Here is a 17,929-nt window from a genome sequence, read left to right as displayed (position 1 = left end):
ACTGGCGTCTGACACTCTCCGAACGCGAAAGCGAATGTGTATATGTGTTCTATGTATGTATGTGTACATGCGCGCCGCGTAATTCTATGATTTTTGCTTGATGTACGCGTTGCGCGAGTTCCATTGCGCCGGACAATACCGGTGAAAATTAGTCGACAAACGGCGGTAATTTCGCTAACGACGATCGTGCGATATGCGCGACGGTCTTTTCTCTCTCTCTCTCTCTCTCTCTCTCTCTCTCTGTCTCCTGTTTTTTCACTTTTTGGCACGGATCGTCAATTTGGAGCATCGCAATGGCGATATATTCGTAAATAAGGGGGAATCCCCTGTGCTAAATCTGCTAAATCTCTCTCTCTCTCTCGTGTTATTTACTTCTGGAGTGGGAGGGAGAAAAGTAGATGGCGCACCTACGTCACATATGGAAGTTCCTACTAAAATAAGTCCCGAATGGCGTCATTGATCGAAACGAGAGAGAGCTCCGCGCCACGTCGAGAATGTAGTTGGACGAAAATCGCGGGTAGCCCTGTGCGCGAGAAGAGCGGGAAATGGGATGGTCCGACGACGAAAGGAGTAATTCCCGAAGACAGCGAGCTTACGTTCTCAAGCTTCTCAGTTCCCGACAATCTTTCCAGTCCGCGGAGGTATTTCCCATCTCGGAAAAATGTTGCACGGTGCGTCCTCGACCCGCTCTCACGATGTGAGAATGTCGACTGCGAGCAGTTTTCTCTACACGTAAGATTTTATATCGCTCTGTCGAGAGAAAGAGAGAAAGAGAGAGAGAGAGAGAGAGAGAGAGAGAGAGCAAGGGAGCTTTTAAGTCGGTACAAATTTCATTTAGTTTATCATACATTTCGCGATGGACGCGCCCCTGCGCATTTTCTTGCACGCGAATCTCCGCGGCCAGCTTTCATAACAATTTCTCTCGGTAAGTTCATTTGCCCGAGAGTAAATGTGCTTCGTGCTTTATGCTTTCGATTCCAAACGTTTTCGCGAATCAACGCGGACGAAAATGTTTCTTTCGCTTGCTCGAAGCGGCGGGATTGTTATAGCCATTGGTGCTTGAATCAATTTTATGCAGGTCAAATCGGTATGAAACCTGTGATATTATGATGTGAATTGATTCCTGCACACGGTTTACCCCTCCTCCTCCGCGCAAATGCACGTGCGGGCACGTGTATGTATTGTGTATGTTGCATGAAAATCATTTTGCAAGCTGCTGTAATTTATCGTCTAATACGCGTATAATAACGTCGATATACCGGGTATTGTCTAAATTGTAAACCTGTAAACCAGCGGGCGATATCTAAAATGTATCGTGCTCCTAGATCATAATCGATATGCAAGCGCGGGCAATACCCGGAAAGTGCAAATCGTTCATTAGATTCATACATGTATGCATGGGAGCGTGGTTTATTGAATATGAGCCTCCCAAGAAATATAAAGGACGAGCCCGGCTAGACAATACACATCGGATGGAGATATTACGGCAGATGTTACGGGTATTTATTCGACAGATGTGTCGATATTTTCCCATAGAAAGTGCAAAGGACTGGGCGGGGGGGGGGGGGGGGACGGAGGTGGAAACACGCCAGGCAATATCGACGTGAGACACGCTGCGTGTCGTTCGCGAGAAGGCTTGCGAGTTAACTTCTGGAAAAGAAGCAGGAAGCCCGGAGAAATTTGCGCGGATTGCGACGTGTTCGATTAAACGCGCTTAAGCGCGACATAGACTGAGGCTTCCACGAGAGGCTGCGAGAACTACGTTTGAGAAAGATGGCCTGTGTACACTGGAAAGCAAAATGGTTTCGACAGTTTTTTTTCTAGTGATATGGGTGAATCCGTGTAGTTGAATTGTGAATTTGAGAATCTTGAGACTTGCGCTAGAAAGAGAGAGAGACCCGCGAGATCTTTTGTTTTGCAGTTTAGTTAAGCGATAATCCTCAAATTCACAACTACACGGATTACCCATGTCACTAGAACAAAAAGTGTCAGAACCGTTTTGCTTTCTAGCGTATCATGAGCGTTCGATCTTTGTCTAGCTTCACTCTTATTAGAGAAAGCTAGACGAGGACGGCACGCCTGTGAACGGCGGGAGAAAAATATAGCTGTCCTTTATATGTCTCGTCTTCAAGTTCTTCTAAGAGGACGCAGTTTATGTATAATATATACGTAGTAAAATTCAAAAGCTTCCGGCCTGAAGAAGATGATAAAAAAGATGATAAAGTGAGATAACCCCATTTTTACTTTTTAATATAATCACCCTTTATTCCGATACGTGTTTCCATTTTTTACCTTCTTCCGATATACATTCATTCCACTAAAAAATACTCCGAATTTTTGTTCTTAACGCGGTTTAATAATGCAAAGATCGCTTCCTTATCGCTGGCAATAAATCCACGTATAAATCGGGCTTTATTGTTGAAAATAAAAAATAATCACTTGCAGCTAAATTAGGGCTGTAGGGCAGGGATTTTTTCATTTCTAAAATTGAAGTGTCCAATTTGTGTGAAAGGAAATTTCGCAGCGATGAGAAAATGATATAAGCAGTGTAAAGACCATCTTAAGGGCAAATTTTCAAAATATTAATACTTTTCCGGTAATACAGGAAAATTAATATACCGTTCCAAAATATGTATTAAAATAAAGAGTGATTACGTGTAAGAATAAAGACAGGTGTTTTTATTTCATCATCCTTTTTATATCCTTGGGCCAGAAACTTTCGGACCTTATTACGTAAGTCTATATTACGCGTACGCGATCGATATCTATTGGTGCAATAAACGTGCTAATAAACGACCGACAAAAGACTTGCGCGATTTTAAAACGTGCGCGAATCGCGCAGCGCCAGCTCCGCCGAGAGATCCCTGTTGTACACAACTTTGCAGCGTTTTGCTTGCCTCGTATTTCGTTTTTCTGACCCGATTTTTAGACCCACTTGCACAATTTATTTCTCGTACTTTCTCGAGTGACGTTATTACGCCCGGAGGTAATCGCGCGCCCCAATTGCAGTATTTCCGAGAAGTTTCGCGCTGGAAAGAAGTCATAATGAAATTTCAATGTTCCGGCACAGTCACTTTAACGTAAGTTCGGGTCAGGTACCGTTGGAAGTACGAGCACCGCCGCTAACTCGGCGAAACGTCGCTCGAAAGATCTACCCTCCCTCTCACCACCCTCCTCCTTCTCTTCCACCTCCTCCTCGTGTCGGCTAGAGTGAAATTGGAAAAGCAAGGCGGCAATCGATTGATTGATTGAGTCGCGGCTGCTACTAGCGGTAACACTGTCAAAGGCATCTAATCTGCATTTCGTTCGCGGCGAGCTGTACCGGAAAATGTCTCGACTTCCAACCAGGCAAGGAGCGAGCGAGAACCCGGCTCCGCGGAAGTGGCCCAGTTTTCCCTTTCAGATATCGACGAACGGTGTTCGAGAGACCAGCTTAGCGGGGGATGGCGATTGTCGAGATATTGCACCCACCCCCACCCCCTCCCTCGTAGAAGCACAAGCGCTGCTCGAGAAAACGAGAGAAAATCAAAGAGAGGGAGGGAGAGAGAGAGAGGGAGAAAGAGAGAGAGAGAGAGAGAGAGAGAGAGAACCGGAACAGGAGAGAAGAAAAAGAAGGAATCGACTTGCGCTCTTGATTTACTAGAAAAGAGATCAAGCTCGTGAACTGCGCGTTGTTCTTTCTTCCATCGATATGCGAATCTCCGGTTAAACAACGGAAGTTGGAGCACGTTCGCTTCGTGAGCGCGCGCGCGCTCCGCGACCGCGATTTTAATTCTCGACACATCGAAAGTTTTCCGCGCTCTCCGGGAGATGCTGTCGGGAAAGTCCTGTACGAGCGCGAGCGTCCAAGTACCTCGCAGAAATAAAGCACCGCGCGATTTAATTCTCCGATCGAGGAATTTTGGCCGAGGCGCGACGGGGCGAGACGACGCGAGGCGAGGCGAGGCGAAGCGAGACGCAGCCTGGTGCGGGAGGGGGGCGGGGGGGCATCGAGCAAAACCGGCAAATGAAAAGGGAATTTTATGGGGCGGTTGCGCGGCACGCGCGCGGAAGCAGCTCGGCGAAGAATTCGTTAGGGGTTCCCTTTCGATTTCTACGCGTGCGGCAGCGCACACATGCGCGCCCACGGGCAAACACGCGGACCATCCCCCTTTCGCGAAATAGCCACTCGGCCGCGACGTTTTAAACGGCTTCCAAACGAAGTTTCGCCTCCCCGAGAGAACACGGCACGTACACACGCGGGAGCTTACAGCATTGCGCGAAGATCGGGCAACGCCTCTTTCGATTACCCCGAGGGCTACGAAACAAATCAAGCGGGTGAATACGCGCGGATATTCAGGTGCATTTCCCACGGGGGGGATGCAACCGGGGCGTATCTCCGAGGCGAGCAAGTATTCCTTTGTGCGTCTGGACTGCCGGATCGCCTAGGACAAGTATCTATTGCACTTTCGACGTGCGCCACTGTCCCGTGATTGAAAAAGTGTAATCGCTTCGAGCGGCGCACGCGACGGAACTTGCTCCCATTGAGATACGCTGCGAGAATAGAGTATCGCAGGGACACGATACACGTCTCACGGTAAAGTTGTATGTGAAGTCTTAAAGGCAAAGTCCTCGCGCGTGTCCGCATGTGTGTCGCGGGGAAATATCGACGAGCGATCTGAATCGTTGCGAGCTGCTCTGCGAACACGTCGATCGATTAACGAACACGCCGGGTAAGAATACGCCGCGCGCTGATTCGTTTTCGATAAGTGAATCTCGCCCGGTCGCGGCATAATAAAACGGAGATTAAATTTAATTCCCGTAATAATAATCCTTTTTGGCGAGATGGGAATCCGAGAAACGCGTCCGACCACTGAATTCCCTTGAATATTCAGCTGCATTTACCTCAAAGTGAATGTAGCTGGTAAGCTCTGGCGGAGAAATATTCCTTTGTTAGGATGATAGCCACGTATTCGGGCTGCTGAATTGATGGAATATGAGTGCTCTCTCTCTCTCTCTCTCTCTCCCTCCCGCTTTACCGAGAAACATGTTTACACATCAATTTTAACGAACGAATTATGCAGCACGTCAAACAACTGTTTACCCCACAATGTAAATTACAATCAATGCGTTTGCAGACGAGCATTCGGCGCAACTGACGAGTTTCCGTAAGAAATGATTAATAATAATAAATCAACAGAGTAGATATGTACAATAGAGTCGTACTCCGCGCACAATTGCATTATCCCGGCGGCCGGCGGCGGATGCAGCGGTGCGCGCTTTGTCTTCTTCTTCTCCCCGGCTCACGCGCTCGATCGAAATGAGTTAAAAGATCCTGTTTGACATTTGTAAATCTCTCCTGTCTTGCCCGGGATACGCGGAGCGAGCGAAACTATGTTACGTATCTACATGCAGTATACAGGCCGCGGTGAGAGTACAAGCCGCTTTGCTCTGCCAGCAGAAGTATTCCTTTGTCAGACGATGGTTACATGTGTGTAACGTATCGCCGCAGGCCGTACTCCAAAAATGTATACGTTTCAATTTCAGTTACGAAAACGTACAGCCTTACAGCCACAGCTACATCGCTGCGGCGCGGCTGCGTCCCGTCCGCTCGGGAAAATGTATTAAATTCTCGTCTCCGCGATACAAACAGCGGAAATCTATTTTCTTTAACTTCTTGCGGAAACATTCTTATATTTTTACAGCGCCTTACAAATTATTGCGGTACGTGCAATAACACTTTGATCAAACGTTCGCCTCTCCTGACACGTTTCGTATATATATATATATATACGCGAGCGCGCACGCGTGTTGATTAAAATAGAGAAGAAATAAGGTAACAATTGCGAGAGATAAATTGCGCAGGCAGGTTATCGTTAAATTAAAAAATTTCCGCGCGCGATTCCACGTGGGAGGAGGAGAAAGGATTCGCAGACTTAGAGGATTGCGCGCGGGAAAAATTGTAAATGTTGAAGTGGTTCTTCCGCGAGAAATGACAATACTTAGGGGTTCGTGGCGCAGTGCATCCGTAGAGCGTAAGGCTCGCCTCAGAGTCTACGCAAAGTGTATCCGACACCGCGGGTGTCCTGTCAAATATATACGTTTCAATTCCTACTGTGAAACTGCATTTCACAACCACAAGTCACATGCACCTGACGCGTTATACGTCACTCTACGCGTATGTAATGTATGCAATATACTCGAATATTAATGCCCGTAATGTGCCACGATGATTGAAAGGCCAGGTAAATCACGTTCGACGTACACACACACACACACACACACACGCGCGCGCGTATATCCGTTGGCCGAGGAAAAAATTTCCACCTTCGCAGGACGAGATCGAAATTTTTAATTGATAATATCGCGGAACGAATTGCAACGTAGATGGCCGAATGAAGATAAAATATCTCGATGTTAAATTGCGAGAGCAAACAGAGCTGGCGCCTGCGAAACGTCACGGACGGACGAATGGCCGCGTAGCGAGCGCGGCGAAGTTTGCGAAATATTGTAAAAACGTTTATTTATCGCCGCGCGTCAGCGCAATGGGCTATCTACACGTCTTTTGTGCACTCGCGCGGTGACCTGATACGTCGCGACGATATATCCCATTTCAATTAATCAAGGAACGCGCGTCGCTGTCACACGGCCGGCGTACGTAACGTTTGCGTGCGCGCGCTAAAAGTTAAATGCGTCCCGCTACGAAAAAATGCGACCCGCCTGGTTTCCGTGATCGACGCCATTAATAACGGAGCAAGGCCGCGCAAAACTCGTGCGTATTCCCATCTTCCCGCGGCTAATTTTCTCCCGGGAAATCAATTAACCGTGAACTTGCGCGCGAGACGCGCGCGCGATACGAGCCGCGGTATCCACCGTCGCGTCGCCCGGTAACGGCGACGCGGACGCGGAATCCGCGGGGAAGATGCAGCTGACCGTCCTGAACCGATTAACTGCAATTTTCATGATCCGCCGTAAAATGCAGAAAATCTCGTGACTGTCTCCAATTACGGCGACGTTGCGAGGGATTTAGCGGGAGATAGAGGCGTAGCCGCCATTTAAAAGTGTTATCCCACAAAGAGCGCGCGCGGGCTTTTCGCGAGACATAAACCGCGCGGGCGCGGGCGCGCGTTCGCGTCAGGACGACGTTGCGACGCGGGCTCGAATGAATTATCAGTTACGACTGGCCGCGTTGCAGAGAGCGGCAGGCGAAATGGCGGAGAAAGGTTAAGCTGTCGCTTGACGTACGAGGCTAATGAAAGCTTAGCCCTGTAATGCAATCTGACGGAAAGCAAGCCGGCCGTCTGACGTGATAGGTCAGTCGAGGCCGGCTCAAGTTGTGTGTGTGTGTGTGCCAGGAAGACAAGTGGATTACCCCCGCAGCCCGAGGGGCGGGGGGATGCGATGCGGCCGCCATATAACGGACGATCTTCGACTCTCCTTTTGATTTTGTTGTCCTTCTTCGCCACCGAGTGGGCGACCTATCGCGCCGGGATATTCCCCGCCGTCAGAGTCCAGCCACTTTTAGTTCCCTCGATCCGGCGACGCCGGAGCGAGCTCCGCGACAGTTATTGCTATAGACGATTTGTCTCCTGCGTGTTCACGAGGAGACGGACTTGCGCCTTGCCCTGCTTGCTTGCCTTGCCGGGAGAAGTGGAAATCTCGGTGAGAACGACGGCGATCGCGAACGATTGCGAGCGATTATCGCGTCGCGGCGATGTTCATTCCCCGTCATCATCCCGTGTCGAGGCGGGAGGGTGATAATTACGAGCGTATCAATAGGCACATGATATATATCCCTTGCTTAAGCATTTTAGCTAAAGCATTTTAAACGTCGCGTGAGATTAAATTAATTACACCGGCTGTAGCATTCCCTGTCCGCGTCCGATGACTGAGATTGAATTATATAGCGAGAATATTACGCGAAAACGTTCTCGTTTAAACTGTCGGTCCGGATGAGCAAACTCGAGTTGTATGTTTCATGCGAGAATTTCGATGCTGCCATTGTATTCCACGCGACGCGCAGAAGCGCGTGCTTTCCTCTCCGCCTTCTCCCCTTTTTCTTCATTTTCCCTCGCGGAAACACGCACCGCAATTCTTCCGTGCCGCGTTGTTCCCTTCTTCCTTTCTCCCTCCCTCTCTCCCGCTCTGTCTCGCTCTGTCTCGCTCCTTCAGCCATATAGTTTTTCGACTGCGCGCGATATCGACTCCCCGTTACTTAATTCCATTCGGCACGACACTACGCCGTTCCTAGAAGCGTTTAGACATCACGATCGATTCCCCGTGCGGCGGGGAAGTCGGTGCCGTCGGTCGTTTGAAAGTCGCTCGTTTCTCTGTACGAGTCGCGACATGGCGAGACTATGTGCATGCATACACTCGTATAAATGGGGCGCGCTCGCGGACGACTTTCCTCTTTTCCCGACGGAGGAAATACGGCCGCGCGCACGACACGGGCTTAGATCGCTATCCAGTTTGGCGAATTAGATCCTTCATTGGAATTGACATGTCCGCGCGCAGCGAGGCTTGGTCGCTCACCCCGGGGGGATTCTCGTTCCCAGCCTCGCGGCTATTATCGTGCGTTTATTCCTACATTATATCGCGGTGTACTCTGCATTGAAATTTAATTCGCGGCGCACTTTTCGCCGCGCGTGCTCACAGCGCGCCACCGCGCGAAAACCACGAGGCTTTTCAGCCGCGCGCGGCAAGCGGCGCGGGCGTAACGGAAGGTGTTTTCGCCAGATAGCAAATTTCGCGTTTTACACGGAGGGCAGATCGAGAGAATGGTCGGCCGCGCGAGGCGAAAGTGATTTCTCGGACACGCACATAGAGAGAGAGAGAGAGAGAGAGAGAGAGAGAGAGAGAGAGAGAGAGAGAGAGAGAGAGAGAGAGAGAGAGAGAGAGAGAGAGAGAGAGAGAGCGATTGCTCGCCCAGACGATAGACGTTTACAACGTAAAACGGCTAGTTTGCAAGTAAAATCGCACTCGGCCAGCAGCCCCCCGTCTTGGCAGCCGCTGACAACGTTTGGCCTCGCGTCGGACTGGGTGGATAGAGATTATAATTGGTTTTATCTGACTGTGGCTCGGCATAATGAAAGTGATAGGTCGGCACGCGAGCGAGCGTCGCGCTCGCGCAGCAGCAGCTTTCAGGAGCCACTCTATGTCCGCGCGATATTACTATTTGCGCAAAAGTACATTTAGAAAAACCGCCGCACTTTCACGAATGCTCGGCTTTCGATCAGCCGCGCGCCGTCGCGACGGCGACGGCGCGATGTCGCTCGGAACTGCGCGGTACTTGCTTGCGTGCGCGATCCTGTGCGAGCATCGCCCCCTCGCCACCTCGTGAGTTTCTCTCTCTTTTCCTCCCCTCCCTTCCAATTCTCCTTTTTTTTTAATGAGGCGATACGTGACTAGCAGCGCGATAACAATCGACCGTGGAGAGACCGAGGCGAGCGCGACGATATCCTTCGCGAGCGAAATGGCGCGATATTCGCGCTGACATAAGGAATTGCTCGACCCTCGGAGTCTCTATCGGGTATCTCCCTTCCGTTTTTGGAGAAACACAAATTTTATCGGACTCTTTTTGTATGAACGCGCGGTATATCACACGTGTGCCATGACGCCGCCGCTGGGTCGATCTGTTATTTTTTTTCTCTTTTTTTCCGTCGAGTTTATCGCATCGCGCGCTCTCTCTCTCTCTCTCTCTCTCTCTCTCTCTCTCACACACTTGCTCGCTCGCTCTCGTTCTCTCTGTTTCTCTGTAAGACTCAGTTTTCGCTTTCTGCGAGGTTTTTACATGTATTTGACACGTTTCGCACAAATCACGCGCCGTTGACGATATATTACAAACGTACGCTAAACTGGGATTAATATCGCGCACAAAACTGGATGTTCGCGGTTACCTTTCACGAATGTTGTACACGTTAAGAGTTATTTAAAATATGCGCTATATCACGCGAGATAACGTGCTAGTATCGGGATAGGAGGGCGGATGAAGAGGGGGGAGGGGGGCGTGGTGGTGGTGGTCAGGGAGAGTGAGGAGAGCTGAGGGAGAGTGGACCTCGCATCTGCGCTGATTAATGTGGCACATGTAAAGTTTCGACAACGCTCGAATCTGCATAGCCGCGTTACATCGTAACTTTCCGGGGGAAGGATTAAATGGCCACGCGTCGCTGCACACAGCGCCGAATGCACATTTCGAACTGTTGCATACTAATTTGCATACTATCAAACTCTCGGCGGGGACCAAATTGAATGATCCGTCAACTGCGGAACTCATGGGCCGTAGGACGCGACGTCGCCGCGCGCTAAGCCTCGAAATCTCCTCGACGCGTTTCATCGCCGACCGGAGTCAAGCGGAATCAACCTCCTCACGAATCACGCTAATTAACGAAGGATGCATCTTCTTTCTCCCTCCTCCCCTGTCTCTCTCTCTCTCTCTCTCTCTCTCTCTTTCTCTCTCTCTCTTCCTCTAGTGAGAAGAAAAAAACGACGAAACTGGGGATAGCAAACGAGAGCCGAGTCGTCGGATAGTCGGCTGACAGGAAAATGTGATAGATGACGAAGCCTTCGTCTGTCCGATGGCGGAACGAAGAAGTAGGTCTCTCATTCGCTTCGCTCCCTGTTCCGAGGGCCATCCATCATGGCATAAGAAAGTGGCGAGTTGCCTTCCGTGTATGAATATTCACGAGAGTGCAAAACAAAAGAGGCTACGGAGATCGCCCTAGGGCGGAAGCCCGTCTACCGACCTTAATCCTTTGATGCACAACGCCAGCCCGATCCGCGGATTTGTTACTATGATTTTGTCCTCGTGCCACTTTCTCTCTCTCTCTCTCTCTCTCGCTCGCTCGCTTACTCTTAGTCCTACGGGATGCTCCACGGGGAGGAAAATCTGTATAATGATTTTACACAACATTTCAATTTCATTCTCAGTTGTTGTTCCGTTTCTCTCCTCGTTATTTTGTCGCGTTCCGATAAAATTTCCATTCCCGAGAAATATAAAATCAACAATACGCTCTCTTTCTTTTCTTCTCATGCGGTCACACCGTTGAGGATGATTACGGATCTATTATGAATGCGATTCGATTGATCGAGCTCCGCCGGGTTATATAATGAGTAGCGGTTGCATAAACTCGACTGTATAACGAAAATTGATTAATTAAGTATCTTGCTAAATTCAGCCGGTAATTCCAGGTTAATGCACGCCATAATGCTAAAGCCATTGTTCGTACGTACGCCGTCGCTTCGAACGATACGCCGCATTATACCGGGTAATGACGAGAGAAATATGGTTATTTTCGGTCCAACGGCTGAGCGTGCTTCCATAGTTTATTGCGTTTTCTATCTGAAGTATGCCATCTTTATTACGTTATCGCGCGCTGCGTGCCGAGCGCCAGTTTATGCCGACAGATCCGACCGCCGATATACGGTTATAAGAGCAATAATTAGCAGTTTCTTTTTCAATTTTAATACCGCGCTAATCAGTCAGCTACATGACCCGGACACCGACGAGATACTGTTAAAAAACGTCCAGTTTCACTAGAATTTATGTTACGGCTTGGAAAAGCGCCGAGTACGTATCAGCCCATAATCGTGCGGATCAGCACACAATGAAGCGATTTGAAGAAAGAGAACAATAAAATACGCTCCGCTATCAAGATATAGATGTCAACGACGTCATGTATACCACGATGATTTTATTTATTTCATATTTATTTCCTTCTGTTTCATAATTTACGGGATTCATTTCTGTTTGATGAGCAAAATTTGACCTTCACTGGACGCGCGCTATTGATCTCTAAATTCTTTTCCGATATTCTCACGCTCTTATGAATACAACGCGCAATCTTTGCATGATGATTTTTCTCATCGGCAATGCGATGCTTTGTGAAGCGTTCAAACTTTACACTTTTTTATTCTAGTTGGTCTACGTAAATCACGCTTCGCCGTATTGTACTCTTCGCGATCTTTACTTTAAACGGCACTTGACGGTTCAACGGAAACGCGATAAATCCCGACATTTTGGGGATACTAGTGAATCGCGTATGAACAAACTGTGGTCAAAGACCACAGTCGCGTTCAACAACATTGAGAGGAAAAAAATATTTCGTTTCGCGGACAATTGTGTTTTGTCGGAAAATGAGATTTCTGTTGCGCGTAAATTCTAGTTTTTGACAGCAACGAAAAATATGCGTATGGAATTTAGCGTTTCGAACAAGGTGACATCGTAATCCGTCACATATAAAACATTTCGGGAATTAGCGATCAAACAAATTTATTGCGAGCGAAATAAGTAATCACGGAATCCGTAGGCGGTGACGCAATTTTGATGCGCAATTCTGAAACGCTATTCTGTTACGCATTTATAACTGCTCGAAACAATTGGAGAGAATTGAATATTGAACTGACTGACAACAAATGAACATTTAGGATGTGCGTGCGTGTGTGTTTATGTTTTTTTGATATATTTAGAAAAGAAATATTCGATAAATTAAATATCTGGTAAATAAGTTAATTATGTAAAGAAATAATTCTCTCTAATTGTTTCGAACAATCTGTTTCAGTGTGGACAGCGAACAGGCGAAATTCCTATATCGAAAAATAAAGAGAAAAATGTTTGATATTCACATTTATAATTGCACGGTGAAATAATTATAGTCGCAAAACTCATATTTGTAGTAAATATTTCGCTGGCTCAGGTCAATCCAAATCTCCCGGCGACCGAGAGAGCTCGATCGGTGTCGAAGGGAAAACGCACGACAACATCAATGCTCGGAATTAAAAGAAGTCAACCAATCGTCACGCTCCGATCTGGCGAACGAAGCAAAGAGAACAAAGCACGACTCCGGTCACACGATGGACATTAGAAAATAATATAATAATTTGTAACACTCACCAATCTTCCGCACGAACGACGACGGCACATCTTCCTCGCACGTCCAACGACGACTAACTAACACTCTACATCTATTGCGACGTCGTTTTTCAATGCGCGACCTTGTCTCTTGATTCTAAAGTGTAAACACCCCCCTCCATCATCTTGCTTGATCTCACTGTTGTTATTATTATTCTTCGGCGCTCCGAATGCCTATTTCGGATTCGCATCATTTAAGACTCTGACACCTCGTAATAATAAATCAATAAATAGTTAGAAGTAGGAAAAGTTCAATATCTTTATTCTACATGTGCGTTTTTCTTTCTACAAGGATGCACAACAATGACTCGACAATTTTGTAATCGGCAGTTTTCTTCTTTAAAAAGAAAAGAAGACGGACGTAAAAAAAAAAATTATTTGTCTCACATACGATGCAGTTTTTCGACATTAAAAAATAAGCAGTGTAGAGAGTTTATAAAAACGTATGCGTATATGTAAAACAGTACAGGATAATCGCACGAGTAACGTAACACAATGCGTCTCACGCGTGCTTCGATCAGGTGCTTGGAAAAGTCGAGAATCATATTCCGGGAATCGTGACACTTCGCCCGATCTGTTTATCTTCGCGTCAAAGAATGTTGTGACAGTTCGGCAGTGTTACGTACGCGCCCAAGTCACCGTCCCAAAGTCATGCGACTTTGCGTCCGGTGAGAATTTCGTTACATTATACAGGGACGTCTGAGAAATTTTGGGCCAACCATTTGTACAGGTAGAATAAGTGAAATTGAACAATAAAATTCTCTAAGAATCGCAATAGTTATTAAGTTATTAATTAAAACGTCTGGGCCAATGAGCGCACAGAAAACGATAGGCCGGACTCGAAGTATACGAGGTCCGGAAAGTATCCGACCTTGTGCTCTAACTTTGAACCTACGAGTGCTATTATCAAACAAAACAGATATTCACCATTTTGGGAAGACCTTCATGAATACCCCCACCAAACGCAACAGCTGTTCAGTCGATAACGGTACGCTGTTGCGTAGACAGTTGTCGAATGTCGTGCGCGTCGTATTTCATAATGACCAAACGCATCGAACAAAGAGTCTTCATTAAATTTTGCCAAAAACTTGGCCTTTCTTATTCGGAAACCATCGCTACAATTCATAAAGTGTACGCTGATGAATCTATGAATGGATATTCAAATTAAAGAGTGATCAAATCTAAGAGTGATTTAAAAAAGTGATCGGCAGCTGTTAGCTATTCCGAATGCTGAATATAAAGAGTGCTTCCGATGTAGTGGTAGGATCGCTGAAAGAAGGTTATGGCCTCCAAAGACTAACTATTTCTTCCACTACAGCACAAGGTCGGATATTTTCCGAATAGACCTCGTGTATACAGAAGGATACATGCAGATCGCAAGTTACGGTGATCATCTTTTCCATCTTTTGTTTATGATCGTCGTCTACGACAATGATCCGACGGACACGTCTTCAGTCGCGTGAAATTGTTTGATGTCGTGCTCCTCCGCGACAAACAACGAAATTTATTCTAGAGGAACAATACACTGAAATGATTATTGCCTACGGGTTAACGGACGAAAATGCGCGCGCCGTAGCTCGCATCTATGTGGAACGATTTCCCGAGTGTGCAAGACATTCGTCGAGAAAAGTGATTTTACAATTTGCAGTGCAAAAGTTACGTGAGACTTACGTGTTTAATGCATAACTATAGACCACAGTTGACGCGTCAGTGCATCTTGCCGTTGAAGACAAGGAAAGGATCTTGTGTATCGACTCGCCTCGTGCAATCAGCTGATTGTCTTCGCTACGAGTATTCACAAGTAAGTGTCTTGTCTATTATCCTTATTTCTCGTACGTTCATTAGCCCAGACGTTTTAATTAATAACTCAATAATTATCAAATATTACGATTCTTGGAAAATTTTATATGACTTTATCGTTCAATATTGTATGACAAATTTTATATGACTTCCATTTCACCCGTTCTAAGTGTACAAATTGGTTGATCCAAAATTTCGCAGGTACCCCGTATATTTATTAATTTTATATTTTCTATGCAACTTGACGTTAATATTAATTCGATAATTAGATATGACTTTATGGTATTTAGTCTTTTTCCGAAATGTAATCTGAATTGAAGTTTAAACCATTAAAATATACATTATCTTCACGACAGCAGCTCAATATTCAGTGCGGTCAATATTCAGTTAATCGATGAGTCGTATCGAGGTCGAAATAGCATTTATCGGTCTATGAAAAGATTAAACTGCTTTTGTAAAAGTCTTTTTTTGCGGCAATTCGAGATTGCGGCAAAAATAAATATCGACGAAGTGAAAAGTTCTAACTTGGTTTTAACCAACGACTCAAATTGCAATATTAATAAACTTAGCCATCGAATACGATTACAAACTACGATTAAATTGCTATTCTCCAATTTTATCGTCTCGATCGACATAAAACGAACCTTTCCACGACACCTCGTCAACAAATTAAGCGCACGACCTGGTTCGTCTTTCTGCACTTTCATGAGTTTTTCACATCTCGCTTATCTTTTCGTCTATTTCGCTATTAACGTCACTCCCATTTTTTCCACCGCGTTGCCATTCTACCGTGCGCAGAACAATAGACACGATAATATCTACGATAAGAGCGCAGGCGATGGCTGCGAAAGGACACCGCGCGGGACTGTTTGATCCAATTCATTCAAAACTGTTTGACACACCCGCGCGGAATTCGAGCCGTAAACGTCAGTGACGGCAATAAATGCACATAATTTTCCCTGCGACCAATCAATCAATCAATCAGTCTTTGGCCGTGTGTGAACGGCGAGGAGGCGCGAAAAAAGATCATTGAAATATAAATCTATAAACGTCACACACTCGCGTCTCTCTTATCGAGTTACCGCGCCTTGAACCGCGCCGCGATGAGCGGAGAGCCGTTGTGATGGATGGCGGTTAGTTATAATGGCGTTTTTTTGTTAATTAGAGGCCACCTATCTAACGTATAATAAGTAAAATAAAATACGCACGCGCCTCCGCGTGTGCGAGGGGTGCAAACTTTGCCTTCGCGGCGCGTATTAATATTCAGGGCGGGTCTCTAACGGTTATTTTGTGCTGTGTTTTTATATTCCGCGGAATCCGACGGGGAATATTCAATATATTATTGCCAGGCGCCGCTCTCTCTCTCTCTCTCTCTCTCTCTCTCTGAGCGTCGCACCACTCCGCAGCGCCATCGCGGGGGTGCCTGCCTGCCTGTCTCAATATTTTATTGAAATATATATCGCAATATACCACGCGCGCGGGACGCGGGGCGCAGGCGCGACAGGGCCGTCGCGGCGCCGAGCCGACTCGCGCGGATGTATTTCGGGCGGAGGTGTTTAAATTCTCATTGAGGCTCATAATGTCACTGCCGTTAAATCGTCGCGACAGGAAGTATCGCGCGCGCGCTCGCGCTATATATTATTTCCCTTTGTCCCGGCGCGCCGGCGACACGCTCATATTTACGTAGTTGTTTGGTATATAACGCCGGTGTAGCAGTACATATGTAAAGCGTTACGCCTGCATTCGACCGGCTACACGTATGTCGAATATTTTTTACGAACGTCCCGCGAATAAAAATGGAGTTATATATCGCGATATATTCGGCGTTGCTCACGCGCACATAAATTAAACTCGTTGCAATTGTCTTACGGAGAGCGGGAGAGGCAGAAATATAAGTAAAATAATTTTACACGGACAAGACGGGATAATCGCGGGTCTCGGTTCCGCGGTTTGCGCTGTAGTTTCAGCCCTTGAATGCGAACGCATTTCTTTCTCGAAAGAAGCGAACCTTGGCGAACTTTTATACACCGCCGAGGAAACAGCGGCCCTGCACGCGTTACTAGCGAGCACGCAGCTTGGGGAAACGCCGAAACGGCAGTATGCTAAAAAATGCTGACACTGACAACGAACGGCACGCAACGACCTCGTCCTCCACTTCCTTCCACGATTCGTTCTCGTGGAATCGCGCGCGTTTCTCTACCCCCATCATCGGCCCACCACCGCCGTCCCGTCTCTCGGCCCGCCCCGTGAGCAGGAAAAATCGTTGCAATTTTTTATATTTCTACTATTCACTCCCTGTCACCCTTTCTCCTCTTCTTAATAAGTTTCGTCAGCGCGCGAGAACATGCGCGGCGGTCCCACGGGCGCGAGAAGCGCGACCGCGGATGCGAAAGACTCGCGGCGGCGAGTCCCCGGGGAGGGACGACCGGGCGATATGAACGTGAACGCGATTATGTTACTTACTTGTACGCATAGACGCAACGACGACGACGACGACGACGACGTGACAAATTTTCCTCGCATCTCTCGTTTACGCGTGCAATCCAGAAAGCGCCGTCGTGTTTGCGCGGCACAATTAATATTTCCGCGTCCAGAGTTGCGGTTACTAGGCAACGCGATGCGCACCGCGCCGCGTCGCGCCACGTCGCGCTGCGTCGCGCGATGTACCGTTGGCCGTGTGTGTGTGCTCTGCGCAACATAGGCGCGTACGTACGTGCTGCACAACGCATTTGCGACAAATGCGCATAATTCGTCGCTCGTTAGTGTAACGAACTTCTCGTTGAATGGTTCGACAAATTCGACCATTGTGCGGGCCGAGCGATTGTGCCGTGGCGCGCGGTGGCAATTAATATTTCGCGCGGAAAGATTGCGGGAACGGGATATTTCAAGGGGGTGAAATGAAGGACGCGCCCGCGCCGGCGCTTTCTGGATCGGTGTTGGTGATGGTGGTTCTGCTCGCTCGTGGAGACAACGTGATCGTTGAGCTCGGCGGACTGGAAGTCGTGTGTCGGGGCGTCGTGCTCTCGTCGGCAATAAGAAGCCGTTATACGAGAAGACATTTGCGAAACGGCCTCGGTGTGTCCGTACGAAGCTCCGAGAAGCCGGAAGAGAGCCGCGCGCGAAGAGGAGCCGGGGCGCTATGAGCGAATCGTATCGTTCCCGACCTGCGCTCGCCGATCCCCTGTGGGATCTCTCCGAGCAATTGCATCGTCTTGTCCCCCGAAAGCGATCGCGAACAACACG

Source organism: Harpegnathos saltator, unplaced genomic scaffold (assembly GCF_003227715.2).
Source record: "Harpegnathos saltator strain DR-91 unplaced genomic scaffold, Hsal_v8.6 scaffold2, whole genome shotgun sequence".
In the NCBI taxonomy this organism is placed as follows: domain Eukaryota; kingdom Metazoa; phylum Arthropoda; class Insecta; order Hymenoptera; family Formicidae; genus Harpegnathos; species Harpegnathos saltator.
This window is presented reverse-complemented; position numbering follows the sequence as displayed.